The sequence below is a fragment of the Triticum urartu genome, chromosome 6A, assembly GCF_056163025.1.
Source record: "Triticum urartu cultivar PI428250 chromosome 6A, HENAU_Tu73, whole genome shotgun sequence".
NCBI classification, from domain to species: Eukaryota; Viridiplantae; Streptophyta; class Magnoliopsida; order Poales; family Poaceae; genus Triticum; species Triticum urartu.
Genome location: NC_141878.1, coordinates 332643194 through 332658212, shown reverse-complemented (window position 1 = coordinate 332658212; position 15019 = coordinate 332643194).

The following is a 15019-nucleotide window of genomic DNA, read 5'->3' as shown; positions in this document are numbered from 1 at the left end:
AGAATTTTTGGAGTACCAGAGGTATGGTGAATGTTCAGATTATTACAGACTGTCCTGTTTAAGACAGATTCTGTTTTTGATGCATAGTTTGCTTGTTTTGATGAAACTATCAATTTATATCAGTGGATTAAGCCATGGAGAAGTTATATTACAGTAGCTACAATGCAAAAACAAAATATGAATATGTTTTCAATAGTACTTAGAGTAGTGATTTGCTTTATTATACTAACGGATCTTACTGAGTTTTTCTGTTGAGTTTTGTGTGGATGAAGTGTTTGAAGATCGAGGAGGTCTCCATGTGAGTAGAAGGAGAAGAGGCAAGAGTTCATGCTTGGGATTCCCAAGGCACCCCAAGTAAATATTCAAGGAGACTCAAGTGTCTAAGCTTGGGGATGCCCCGGAAGGCATCCCATCTTTCTTCAACAAGTATCGGTATGTTTTCGGATTCGTTTCGTTCATGCGATATGTCCAAATCTTGGAGCGTCTTTTGCATTTAGTTTCCACTTTTCTTTTATGCACCATGGTGGTATGAGATAGTCCACAGTTGATTTGTAGAATCATCTTTGCACTTCACTTATATCTTTTGAGTATGGCTTTATAGAATGCTTCATGTGCTTCACTTATATCATTTGATGTTTGGGTTTCCTATTTCTCTTCGCATAGAAAACCGCCATTTGTAGAATGCTCTTTCGCTTCACTTATATTTGTTAGAGTGTGGGCATATCTTTTGTAAAAAGAATTAAACTCTCTTGCTTCACTTATATCTATTTAGAGAGATGACAGGAATTGGTCATTCACATGGTTAGTCATAAAATCCTGCATAAAACTTTTAGATCACTGAATATGATATGTTTGATTCCTTGCAATAGTTTTGCGATATAAAGATGGTGATATTAGAGTCATACTAGTGGGTAGTTGTGGATTGTAGAAATACATGTGTTGAAGTTTGTGATTCCCGTAGCATGCACGTATGGTGAACCGTTATGTGATGAAGTCAGAGCATAATTTATTTATTGATTGTCTTCCGTATGAGTGGCGGTCGGGGATGAGCGATGGTCTTTTCCTACCAATCTATCCCCCTAGGAGCATGTACGTACTACTTTGTTTTGATAGCTAATAGACCTTTGCAATAAGTATGTGAGTTCTTTATGACTAATGTTTTCGTCCATGGATTATACGCACTCTCACCCTTCCATCATTGCTAGCCTCTTCGGTACCGTGCATTGCCCTTTCTCACCTTGAGAGTTGGTGAAAACTTCACCGGTGCATCCAAACACCGTGATACGATATGCTCTTTCGCACATAAGACTCCTTATATCTTCCTCAAAACAGCCACCATACCTACCTATTATGGCATTTCCATAGCCATTCCGAGATATATTGACATGCAACTTCCATCATCATCATATACATGACTTGAGCATTCATTGTCATATTGCTTTGAATGATTGTAAGATAGCTAGCATGATATTTTCATGGCTTGTCCGGTTTTTGATATCTTTGCTATCCTAGATCATCGCACATCCTGGTACAATGCCAGAGGCATTCATATAGAGTCATATCTTTGTTCTAGTATCGAGTTGTAAGTAAATAAAAGTGTGATGATCATCATTATTAGAACATTGTCCCATGTGAGTTTATCAAAATAAAAGAGGCCAAAGAAGCTAAAATAAAAAAATGAGGCCAAAGAGTCCCACCAAAAAAACAAAAGAAAAGGAAAAAAGAGAGAAGGGGCAATGTTACTATCCTTTTACTACACTTGTGCTTCAGAGTAGCACCATGCTCTTCATATAGGGAGTCTCTTGAGTTATCACTTTATACTAGTGGGAATTTTTCATTATATAACTTGGCTTGTATATTCCGATGTTGTGCTTCCTAAAATGCCCGAGGTCTTCATGAGCAAGCAAGTTGGATGCACACCCACTTAGTTTTCAGTTTGAGCTTTCATACACTTATAACTCTAGTGCATCCGTTGCATGACAATCCCTACTCCTCACATTGACATTAATTGATGGGCATCTCCAAAGCCCAGTGATTAGCCGCATCAATGTGAGACTTTCTCCCTTTTTGTCTTCTCCACACAACCTCCAACATCATATTATATTCCACCTATAGTGCTATATCCATGGCTCACGCTCATGTATTGCATGAAAGTTGAAAAGGTTTGAGAACGTCAAAAGTATGAAACAATTGCTTGGCTTGTCATCGGGGTTGTGCATGATTTGAATATTTTGTGTGGTGAAGATGGAGCATAGCCATACCATATGATTTTGTAGGGATAACTTTCTTTGGCCATGTTATTTTGAAAAGACATGATTGCTTTATTAGTATGCTTGAAGTATTATTGTCTTAATGTCAAATGATAGACTATTCCTTTGAATCACTCGTGTCTTAATATTCATGCCATGATTAGACTACATGATCAAGATTATGCTAGGTAGCATTCCACATCAAAAATTATCTTTTTTATCATTTACCCACTCGAGGACGAGCAGGAATTAAGCTTGGGGATGCTGATACGTCTCCGTTGTATCTATAATTTTTGATTGTTCCATGCCAATATTATACAACTTTCATATTCTTTTGGGAACTTTTTATACTATTTTTGGGACTATCCTATTGATCCAGTGCCCAGTGCCAGTTCCAATTTGTTGCATGTTTTTTTGTTTGGTATAAAATGCATATCACACGGAGTCCAGTCAGGATAAAAACTGAAGGAGAATTTTTTTGGAATATATGTGAATTTTTGGAAGAAGAATCAATGCGAGACGACGCCCGAGGGGGCCATGAGGCAGGGGGCGCGCCCTAGGGGGTCCAGCGCGCCCTGGGTCCTCGTGTCCACCCCATAAGGTGGTTGGTGCCCTTCTTTGGCTGCAAGAAATATAATATCCGGATAAAAATTGTATCCAAATTTCATCCCAATCGGAGTTACAGATCTCCGGGAATATAAGAAACGGTGAAAGGGCAGAATCTGGAGCGCAGAAACAGAGAGAGACAGAGAGACAGATCCAATCTCGGAGGGGCTCTCGCCCCTCCGCCTCCATGGAGGCCATGGACGAGAGGGGAAACCGTTCTCCCATCTAGGGAGAAGGTCAAGGAAGAAGAAGAAGAAGAAGGGGGCTCTCTCCCCTCTCTCCGGGTGGCGCCGGAATGCCGCCGGGGCCATCGTCAACACCACAATCTGCACCAACACCTCCGTCATCTTCACCAACATCTTCATCACCTTCCCCCATCTATCTACAGCGGTCCAGTCTCCCGCAACCCACTGTACCCTCTACTTGAACATGGTGCTTTATGCTTCATATTATTATCCACTGATGTGTTGCCATCCTATGATGTCTGAGTAGATTTTCATTGTCCTATCGCTCTAGTAAAGTAGTCAATATCTTAGGGACAATTTTGCAACTCCTACCACCACTTTTCCACACTCGCTATACTAAATTTATTGCCTCTTTATCTAAACAACCCCTAGTTTTTATTTACGCGCTCTTTATTATCTTGTAAACTTATCCAACAACACCTACAAAGTACTTCTAGTTTCATACTTGTTCTAGGTAAAGCGAACGTTAAGCATGAGTAGAGTTGTATCGGTGGTCCATAGAACTTGAGGGAATATTTGATCTACCTTTAGCTCCTCGTTGGGTTCGACACTCTTACTTATGGAAAGAGGCTACAATTGATCCCCTATACTTGTGGGTTATCAGACGCATGCGAGAGCAGGGAGCCTTCCTGCACGACAGAAGGACAACGCCCCGTACGTGCCAGGTTTGCCCCTATCAACGGCGAATCCCTTCCATGACCCCTCCCCAGCACCGCAAAGGGGAGACGAATGGGGAGCGATCGACTAGCACACGCCATGCCTACTTCAAGCTGTGACACGGCGTCGCTCATGTCCCCTCCCACTGAAGTCAAGGCCACGAGCGACCCGGTGGCAAGCACACCAGGGTTGCCACTCCCAATGTCGGTGCCGTGTCACCCGAACCTTCCTTTCAAATCCAAGGGAGATTCCAAGTAGGGAACCTACCCCGCGCGATGCATGCAGCATACGTGACCAAGGATAAGGGTGCGCTGTGGGAAGAGTAAATTGGCAGTTTCTACCCCGTGCATTGAAGTCATTCCCGGGCCATCACTGGAGCAGCCCCACCACTATTGGCTTTACACCACACGCGGAGAAACCGGAAATTGGCCCGGAATGAAGGCTGATGAAGAAGCAATGAAGACCTGAAGGGGCCGACCCCTTCAGCAACCCTGCCTATGCACTTATTAGGCCCTACCCCAATGACGCTCAGTAGCGCGTTCGGGGCAGGCTCGGGGGCTTATGTCGGTGTGAAAAACCCTGGGTCTGTTGCCCAGACTGTGCACAGGCACGAGAGCAAGATTGATGCACCAACCCAAGCCCGAACACAAGAAACCAAGAGATTCGGAAGAACCAGCATGCAGCTTGGAGAGACTAAGGCCAAGCCAGAGAAGCAAGATGTCGCCAAGAGAAGGGCGTCCCTTGCCGGACAGGCGAGCCCGGCAAGGGGCAAGGCCACCCCCAGAAGTAGAAGACCAAGACACCCCGGCAGGGCCTGCTGGGGCTCGCAGAGGCAAAACCACCTCACCAACCACTCCGGCACGACCCATGTCTGCCATCGGTGCGGTGTCAAGTTGCAAGGCGATTAAGTGGCAGCCATTCGCCACATGGCAGCCGTTTCCTACAGAAGAAACCTATAGACGACACCTATCCTGTGACGTGTCGAGAGAACAGGCGCAGAGCTGGCAAGATAGCCTGGCAAGCCTTGCCGAGAAACCAGTGATGTGACACTAAGCGGTGCATTTAATGCGCCTTGTCAGCCCGCAGAGTTAGGTATGATAGCATTGTTTGCTATCATATCAGTGCATAATGACTACTTGGTAACCCTTAATCTATAAAAGGAGGCCCATGGCAACCATAGAAAGGGTTGGAAAGTTAATGAACCCACTCCCCCATACGCGCGTAGTCACTATTGTCATAAGGCAACCCATGCCGGGCAACTGTACTATGCTTCACCATCTCCATTCCACCATCAATCCACCAAAGTAGAAGTAGGGTTTTACGCCTCTCGGCGTCCCGAACCAGGGTAAATTTCTTGTGTGTTCTCTATCGTGCTGCCGTGCGCTGGTCTGCTCTTTGTGCAATGCGACGTCCCCCTGCCGAACCAGTAAGGTGCCTCCCGGTTCCATAGATGGCAGCGGATATTCCGTGACAGCACCCCAACCGTGGTTCACCTAGCAAAGTGCGAAGTAGCAGCTAGCAGCGACCCTCGTCTCGCCACGAAGGGAATCCTAAGCTATGAATGCATTCGCCCCAACCGAGGCTCACCTAGCAAAGTGCGAAGAATAACCCCACACACACACACACTTTCAGTCGGCGGGTCAGAGAGGCATATCTCACCAAGATGGATCAAAACACGGACCAAGAATAATCCACCTTGGTCATCCAACCTCTCACTTATTGCTGGTCAAAGTGATGGCCGTCCATGCGACCCCGGAGATGGCTAGCTCGTCAATAATCACACAAGTATCTAGTCCTCGAGGACAACCACTACATGCGTGTGGCCTAGACATATGTATGGAGAGGTGTGTTTTTGAGTGATGATGTAACAACTTTGATGTGGCACCGTGATTTCGAACTAGAAATCCCCACACTGAGTGAGGGTTAGGTTGACGATGCATATGTATGTTACACCACACTTCAAACCAAAGATGGGGATTCATGCATGCATGCGTGCATAGTATATGCGCTCAAACTTAATTAGGTTTGAATCTCACCATGACCTATACTACGATAACACGAACCAAATGAAGAAGCTGCCATGGTAACCTATCTTGTGGTCGGTCAAGGTGATCATGGATGTCCAAACGGGCCCATGAATATATAGGCTTGTCGCCGATAACCATGTGAGGGAGTGTACCGTTCGATGGCAATCACTACATTTATATGTATGGAGGTGATGCATGCATGCATGTTTGAATACCATTTCACAACATTGATGTGGCGCGTGCATCAAAAATCATACACTAGCTCCCCACACAGAGTAAGAGCAGTTCATGATGTGTGCTCAAACTGTATCAAGCGTGTCATCCCAGAGCATGACCTATATATATACCATATTACAAGCGAAAATAATAATCCCCTCCTAAGTCAAATTAACCTCTCTGGTGTTGTCACGCAAAATGTAGTGATGGACCAAGCGGGCCCATAGATGGAAAGCGTCGATATCGCTGATAACCGCTTAAGTGGGTGCGAGAGGACAACCACCACCGCTTTGCATGCGGGCCAAACATATATATGTTGAATACCCAAAATGCACAACTTTGATGTGCCACATGCCTCAAAAATCGTAAACCATGCACCCACATAGAGCAAGGTTCATGAAGCGTACCACATATGGTGATCCCCTTCCCCTCTCTTCACCTCATACTACATGCTCCTGCCGTAATATATACAACCCAAAAGAATCCTCATCGATGGTGAAACTAATTAACCTCTCCCGATGTAGGTCAAAGTGATGCATGCATGCATAAACGATGGCCTCGTGCGCCCACAGATGGAAGCGTCACACATGAGTGTCCTAGCTAGGATAACCACCGCGTGCATGCAAGTGGCCCAAATAGGTGTTGTGTGATGTTTGAATAACCAATTTCACAATTTTGATGCGGCACATGCCTCAGAAACTGAAAAGTCCCAGCACTGAGTGAGGTGTACTTGCTCATGGACATGTAGGTATAGTATATATGCTAGTCCCCTCCCACCTCTTCGACGCGTACTATATACCACCATAACACAAACAAAAAAGATTCTACCTTGCTGGTCAAATTAACCTCAGTGCCGGCTGTTCGTCAAAGTGATGGATGACGACCTCGCAGGCCCACAGAAAGTGTCACATGCAAGTATTGAGTGTCTTGTAGGTCAACCATCGACTGCATGTGGCCAAAACATGTATGCACGAAAGGTTTGTGTAATGTTTTAAATAACGAATTCATGACTCTGATGTGGCACCGGCCTTCCTAACAAAACAGCCAACCCACACGATGGCTCACAATTCGTAGTGTACTGCGAGCCACCCGCCACCCCCAGACGCACACACCCACACATACACCGCGAATCCACCATAACTATGATGCATGTTAAATTAATTATCCCACGGTGAACATATGTTACCAAAGGAGGGACGTTTTAATTCCAAAAAAATCACAGAGATCATTAAGGCATTTCAGTACATTAATTGATTGATTTTCTATGGGTATAATGTGCAAAAATCAAATTTGAGCTACATGCACACTTGACAGTGCACCTAAATGGATTGCAAAAACACATGTGTCTCACTGGGTGCATGTTTACTACCCGTGCAACAAATTTCAAACATTGAGAATCTTGATTTTTAAATTGTAGTACATCCAAAACTTATTTGAAGTTCATGAAACTTATCGTGTTGTCATATGGACACCAATACAAAGTGGCACTGTACTTTTTTGTCAAATTTGAGACCAGTTGTGATGTAATCTTTATCTAATTACAAACGAGAGATTATTAATAATCGGCAACCAATATCCCAAACGGTTTATTTATTCAAACCATGAGCGTTAGACCAACAATGGATATGTGCCATGCTTCGGTTAAGCAATAAAGCGGCAGCATTAATCATCCAAATAGAAAAACAATATACGTGCCACCGCGCAACCCGTGTGTCAAGCGAGCAGGCATAAGTTGACGGGATGCATGCGAGTAGTCCGCCGCGCAGGCAGACCAGGAGGCGTGCGCGCGGATGTGTGAATTGATCGAGGCGTGCTCGCTGTGCAGTGTCATCAAGTGGCGTGCGAGTAGCTGTGTGAAACTTTGGTAGGCATGCCAGTAGTCTAGTGCGCAGGCTCATCAGGAGGCGAGCCATCAGTTTGACCGCCGCCCGCCTCTCTCCCACAACTCCCACTATTCCATATTAATGGTGCGCCCGAGTGGCCGCACCCCCCATCCTCGCACACACACAATCCTCTCTCTTTGCTTGCATCCTCGATGCCGCTCTCAGTCCTCAAAGCCATCAGTGTGTGATGATGCTGCCAAAGCGCCCCATCGGAGGCAGTGGTGACGCCGGCGCTTATGAAGCACCGGAGCACGGGTGGAGATGGAGACAGTGGTTGCCGTCACCGTCGGCGAGTTATCGCTGCATCCTGACGTCATCGACGAAGTCGAGCTTCCACAACCGAAGGTGGAGTTCCACACCGACTCTGGTGACGATACCGGCGACGACTCCAACGACCACTCCGGCGACGACTCCAACGACGACGGACAATTGGTAAGTCATCTATACCCATTTATATGTCAAATAGATCATAGGGTTTCTCTGGTTACTCCCGCATCCCCCTTTTTTGAATAGAAATCCTATGGTTAAGTTCTCCCAATCCATGAAATCTAAGTAAGTTTCGTTAGATCCGTGTAGTGTATTGATTGTTTGAATGGTACAAGTGATAAGTGATTAGTTATTTCATTTGTCCAGATGATTTGTGCTAGTAACCGACTAGGGTTAGTGTTCATGCTAATAATTCCTAGCCAGGACCTGACAATTGATTTTGAATGACCTAGATATGTTTGTGCCATTATTTTCTTCAAGATTGGTCTGTACATAGACGACTGTGCCTAAAAATCAAACGATAATCTCTAGATATGTATAAATATATAGCCATAAATTCCTAATCCTACTTCACGGCATGTAATCATTGATTTGATGCCAAATTTGTTTTACTATTTGTATAGGTGTTATCTGACGATGTGGACAGCGAGGATGAAGATGGCCAGAGGAGGTACAAGAGGCAAATCCTAAGGGAGCTTTACGCGGGAATGCATAACAGGCGTATTATGACCTGGAACGGCGGCTATCGATGCCCATTTTGAAACCACAAGTTTCACAACGCGTATCTAAGTTTTCTGGTGCATGCAAGAGGATGGGTCGTTGGCTCCTTCAAGCAGGAGTATTCTCACAGGATGGTGCACGCCGCGTACGCCGAGTACTAGGAGAAGCTTCACGATCGTGCCGGCATGTGAGATGAGATATGGGATCAAACTATGTACGCTTGAATATGCTTAATGAAGGTTGAACTATGTACTTATGGTTGAACTATGCTTGTGTACGTGTACGCTTATTATCTATGGCTAAGTATGTTTTAATCTATGTTTACTTATTTCTAACCGTGAGATATGGATGAAATTAGTTCGGTTGACGGAATCTACCTCCGTCTTGGTTTGTTGGTCCCCTTTGTATTTTGTGTTAAATTTTGAAAAAAGATTTAAATGACAAAATGTTATTGCAGGTCAGCAAAAGTTATATCGTTGGATGGGTATTTGACATAGTGTTCAATGATATAATTTTTGGTGACATGCATAAACATTTCTTAGTTAAATATTTGGTAAAAATTACAAAGGGGACCAATAAACCAGGACAAAGGTAGTACGTCAATCACACATGGTTCCCAAATTTGGAACCATGTGCAATGACTTTCATTTTAATTGTATGCTTAATTTGGTTATGCAATGTTGTCCTTTTAAGTATATATGTTGATGCTCTGTAGACATAGCCTAGATGTTGTGAGGACAAAGAAAATCACATCGCACGGACTAAACAATGGAACCCGTCGGTGTTGTTTTCATCAATTACTCACAATTGTATACCAGCAATCGTTTGCTCACAACACACACAACTTGTTAGCAGTAATCGTCTGTGTTGTTATCGGTCTTCGCACACATTTCCGACTACAGACCTGTTTGCCATGTATCACACACATCTTGTAAAGTTGAACCGTTTCTGTTCTCTTGTCTCAACGCAAACAGTTAATCCGAGTGAACCGCATGCCGTATATTGCACACACCATGATCTGGCTGACTGTTTATTTTGTGTTGCCTAATCACAAATAGTTCATCTGAGTGAACCATATAATGCATATCGCACACACCTTCATCTGGCTGCCCGTTTCTTTTGTTCCTCCTCATCGCAAATAGTTAATTGAACTGATTTGTATGCCCTGCATTGCACACGCAACTAATATCTGAACCGTGTTTGATGCATCCTCCATCGCAAACATTTTACACCTTTTTTGACGGGTTTTTACACCACCGTTTGCGATTATTACATCGCACACAGTTTTGTCGAACGGTCTCTGATCATAGTGTTGCATTAGCAGCATCCTGCAGTAGTGTTAGGTCCCATGCAAGATATGGGAATGAATTTCAAACACCCTGCCACCGTCACTCGGCCGCAAACATTGAGATACCTGGTTTTAAAATTCTAGTAAATCCAAAACTTGTCTGAAATTCATGAAACATATCATGCTATCATGGAGTGGCATCAACATGCCATGGTAAAATTTTTGTCCATTTGGGGCAGGTTTGGGCATAAGCTTCTCACAAACCAGAGCTTGTCACAACAAGCCACATGGTTTCAGTAGGGAACGTGCCACCTTTGGAGACGAAACGATATCCATTGCCTCTTATTGCTTTCAAAAAATTTCTAGTGTCAACATAGAACAACAGGTGTGTTGTGTCAAATTTCCGAATTTTCGGGATTCGTTTGGACATTTTTATACATTAACTAGGTTTCTAGGCATTTTATGTGCATAATTAAAATTTGAACTACATGCACATGCTCAAGTGCATATAAAATGGTTGAAAAATCAAATCTGTGTCCTTGGGTGCATGCTTAGGTCCCATGCAAGAAATGATAATGAATTTCAAATACCAGGGCATTGTAGATTGCCGGCAAAACGTTGACATACCTTGTTTCTTAATTCTAGTAATTCCAAAACTTTGAAATTCATGAAACTTGACATGCTATCATGGAGGGGCATCAACGTGTCGTGGTAAATTTTTTGTCACAATTGGGGCTGGTTTGGGCATAAGCTTCTCGCAAACTAGAGCTTCTCACAACAAACCTGATGGTTTCGGTAGGGAATGTGCCACCTTTGGGGACGAAACGATATCCGTTGCCTCTTATTGCTTTCAAAAAATTTCTAGTGTCTACATAGAACAACAGGAGTGTTGTGTTAAATTTTGGAACTTTTCGGGGTTCGTTTGGACATTTTTATATATTAACTGGGTTTTCTAGGCATTTTATGTGCATAATTCAAATTTGAACTACATGCACATGCTCTAGTGCATATAAATTGGTTGAAAAATCAAATCTGTGTCATTGGGTGCATGCTTAGGTCCCATACAAGAAATGGGAATGAATTTCAAACACCAGGGCACTGTTGATTGTTGGCAAAACATTGAGATACTTTGTTTTCAAATTCTACTAAATCCAAAATTCGTCTGAAATTCATGAAACTTGGCATGCTATCAAGGAATGGCACCCGACATGTTATGGTATTTTTGTGTCCATTTTGAGAGAAGGCACACTCGAATAACAGCCAATAAAGGCATTTTGAAAAAATAGCTACCACTTTAATATCTCAAACTTTTGAATAATTCAAATCGTGTGTGTCATGTTAACCATTCACGTGACGCCATGTGTCTTGGTTTTAGTGGCTATAGGAGGTGTCATGAAGACAGCTGCTTGACTGAACGGGAGGCGTGCGAGCGTAGTCCAGTGCGCAGGATGACTAAGATGCGAGCAAGCTGTCCTCCAATGTACAAGCTCACCGGGAAGCATCCGATCTGTATGCTGGGCAGACCCACTAGGAAGCAAGCCCTTTGACTTCCATGGCCGCCTGCCTTCCTCTCCGTTAATGGTGTCCGAGCTACTGTTGAATACGGTTGGCTTACTGTTCGCCTCCCATTCCCCTCCCTCCTGCAGACCTCCACCAACGCCATGGCGTACAATGATCATCTGCCACTAGTCTTCAAGTTTGTTGAAGTTGACTCCAAGCCAGAGGAGATAGAAAATAAGGAGTAATGGGGCCTCATGGACATGGCCCTGAACGAGCTGGCCGCGGCTGTTGTTGCCCCCGCTCCCGTCCCAGCTCCCATCCCCGCGCCCGCGCCAGCGACCATCCCCGTAGCATTGTCGGGCTAGTCGCCGAGCACTATCGTAGAGCTAGAAGCCGTGGGCATCAGCGAGGTCTCCGCGGACCCGCGCGAGATCGTGTACATGTCAGCGCCAGCGCCCGTCCCGTGCGCGCCCCTCCACCCATGGTGGCGCCGGTCCCCATGCGTTTGGCTGCACCCGCTGCGCCCGTGCCCATGCATGCCCCTCCACCCACCGCGGCGCCGGTCCCTGTGCGTTTGGCTGCACCCGCCGCACCCATGCCTGTGAGCACGTCGCCCTCAGCGGCATGCGACGCCGCCGTCGACCGCTAGCTCTTAGCGTTGCAAGTTGTCATCCTCCCGCTCCCCGCCCATCGATCGCACGAAGACGTGATGTTTGATTTACATGTGAAGAACATTCTATGTTGCCTTGAAGACTTCAAAATCGGCGTCCCGGAGGATGATAACGACAACGACGGACGGCACACCGCCTCCATCGCCGCCAGAAATAGGTTTTTGGGGGATTTAATACTATATCTCGATTTCTCCATCATATGAATATAAATTCGCAGTGTGACTAAATGAAAGATATGGTTTGAATGAACTTGCATTTTCTCTCTTAATGTACAGATTTATCAAATGATTTTCTTTTCAAAAAATGTCAATGGTTTTTAAATATAAAACACTCATCGCAAACGTTTTAGTCAGAACACCTGTATGCAGACTGACAGCTTCCCTAGGAAGCCATGGGAAAATGTGCCGAGCAAGATTTCTGTAGCTCTTGATTGCAAATATTTTAGATAGAACACCCGTATGCAAAGTGAGAGCTATGGTCTTCCCCCTTAAGTTAAGGGAAAATTTACAGCGCAGGATTTGGGCATGCCTTCAATGCAAACGGTTGTTTTGGATGGCCCGTGTGCAACCACATACAAACAATTAGGTAAGAATTGCATCGGTCATATTGGGTATGTTGCTATTTGTCAAACTGGAAAGATTAACATTTGTTGATCTAGTAACATTGCCATTTGTCAACCTTGTAACACTGTGATTTGTCAAAATATGCAGCTAAAAATCATTAGCACTATCTAATTTTTGCAACTAAAATTCAGTAATTAAGCATATATTTCATTCATAGATTAAGCAGTCATTCTTTATAGAAACTGTTCAACTCGACAGCTGAACCGACCAAACGTTTCCCCAATTGTTGCCAACCACCACTAGAAAAAAATACACTTCAGTGATGATACGTGTTTGTCACACTAGGTCACGTTTTCTGTCATGCATGTACATCCATGACAAATTTATGACAGAATCAAGATAGTCATACCTGTGCTGTCGTAGAAGTGTTCCATGACATTACCAATATTATCATCACGGAAGTGTCCACTTCCATGACGATAAATCGCGTGTCACAGAAGTGCTTCCGTCAAGGGTGACCGACACATGGCATCCACCGTAATGGAACGCCGTTAAGCTATCGGGTCCGGTTTTGGATTCGATAACCCGTTAATAGCCTGGACCAATGGGGATTTTCCACGTGTAAAATCATCATTGGCTGTAGGAAACACGTGTCAGCTCCGTGTTGGCACAAGTGTCACTCATCGAATGGGCAAGATGCGCCTATGATATGTTAACACGTGGACCGGCCCAAAAGTGGCCCATAAAGTTTAAATGGGCCGGCCCAACTAAAGGCCCACAAGATTTTGCAGACCATAATGGGCCAGCCCAGCTAAAGGCCCATAAGATTTTTGCGGGCCATAATGGGCCGGTCCAGGTGAAGGCCCATAAGATTTTTGTGGACCATAATGGGTCGGCCTATCTAAAGGCCCACGAGATTTCGCCGACAATAATGGGCCGGCCCAGCTATAGGCCCACAAGATTTTGAGGACCCTAGTAGACCGACCCATTAACTGGCTGCCATGTTTTGGGCCAAATGCCGGCCCATATTTGATCCGATCCATTAATGGACTGCCATGTTCCGGGCCTAATAATGGCCCATATGAGATCTGGCCCGTTAAAAGCCTACCATGTTCTGGGCCAAATTACGGCCCAGATCAGGTCCGTCCCTTTAAGAGGCTTTGGGATAAATTATGGCCCATGTCAGATTTGGCCCGTCAACTGGACGCTATGATTTTGGGCCCACTTGCTAAAGATCCATTTAGTAATTCGGCCTGATATTAGTTTCGGCCTATTAAGGGCCCATTTAACATTTTGGCCCTATATTAATTTCGGCATGTTAAAAGCCCGTCATATAGTTGGGCCTAACTACGGCCTGGTTTGCATCCAGCCTACTCGTAGCCGATAATTTGATTGGGCCAAACAAGGACCGAGACAATTTTGGCTTGTTATAAGCCCATGATTTGATTGGCACATTCATGGGCCGGGGTCTATTTCGTCCTGCTACCGGCCCGTGAGCTGTTCAGCATGTTTCAGACCCAACCTTCTTTTTAGCCTCCTAAAGGCCCATTGAGTTTTCTTGGGAAAATAGGGCTGGCGGTTTACTCGGCCTATTAAAGGCCCGAATCTACTAGTGGGATAGTTTAGATTTAGGCCTGTTAACGGACCCAGATGACAGGGCCCATGATGCGGATCATACATGGTGATTTGCAGGACGGCCTGATTATGTACTGTAATTTTACGGTTAGGCCATTTTACTGCGAAGACAGGATACATATATATACATATATATATACATTAAAATATCTGCAGCATCATGAATAAGGAAAAAAACCTAGACTATACAATAAAGAAATTATGACATATTACATCCACTAGGCATCAAAGTTCGCCACTATGATAATAAAGCACAAGCAGACAACAGATTACATACACTGGGCATCAAAGATCCACCAGTGCAAATAAACACGCCGACAAAATAATATATAAAACCGACAACACTTCAATAGAGTTCAAGAAATGTTAGCCTTGCTCGGGAGCTGCAGCGCAAGCAGCTGAGCAAGCTGGTGAGGCTGCACTTGTTTGACACTTATATCCTCCTCACTCTGAAAGATAAACAAGCATACAGATGAAAGGTATTGCACATAT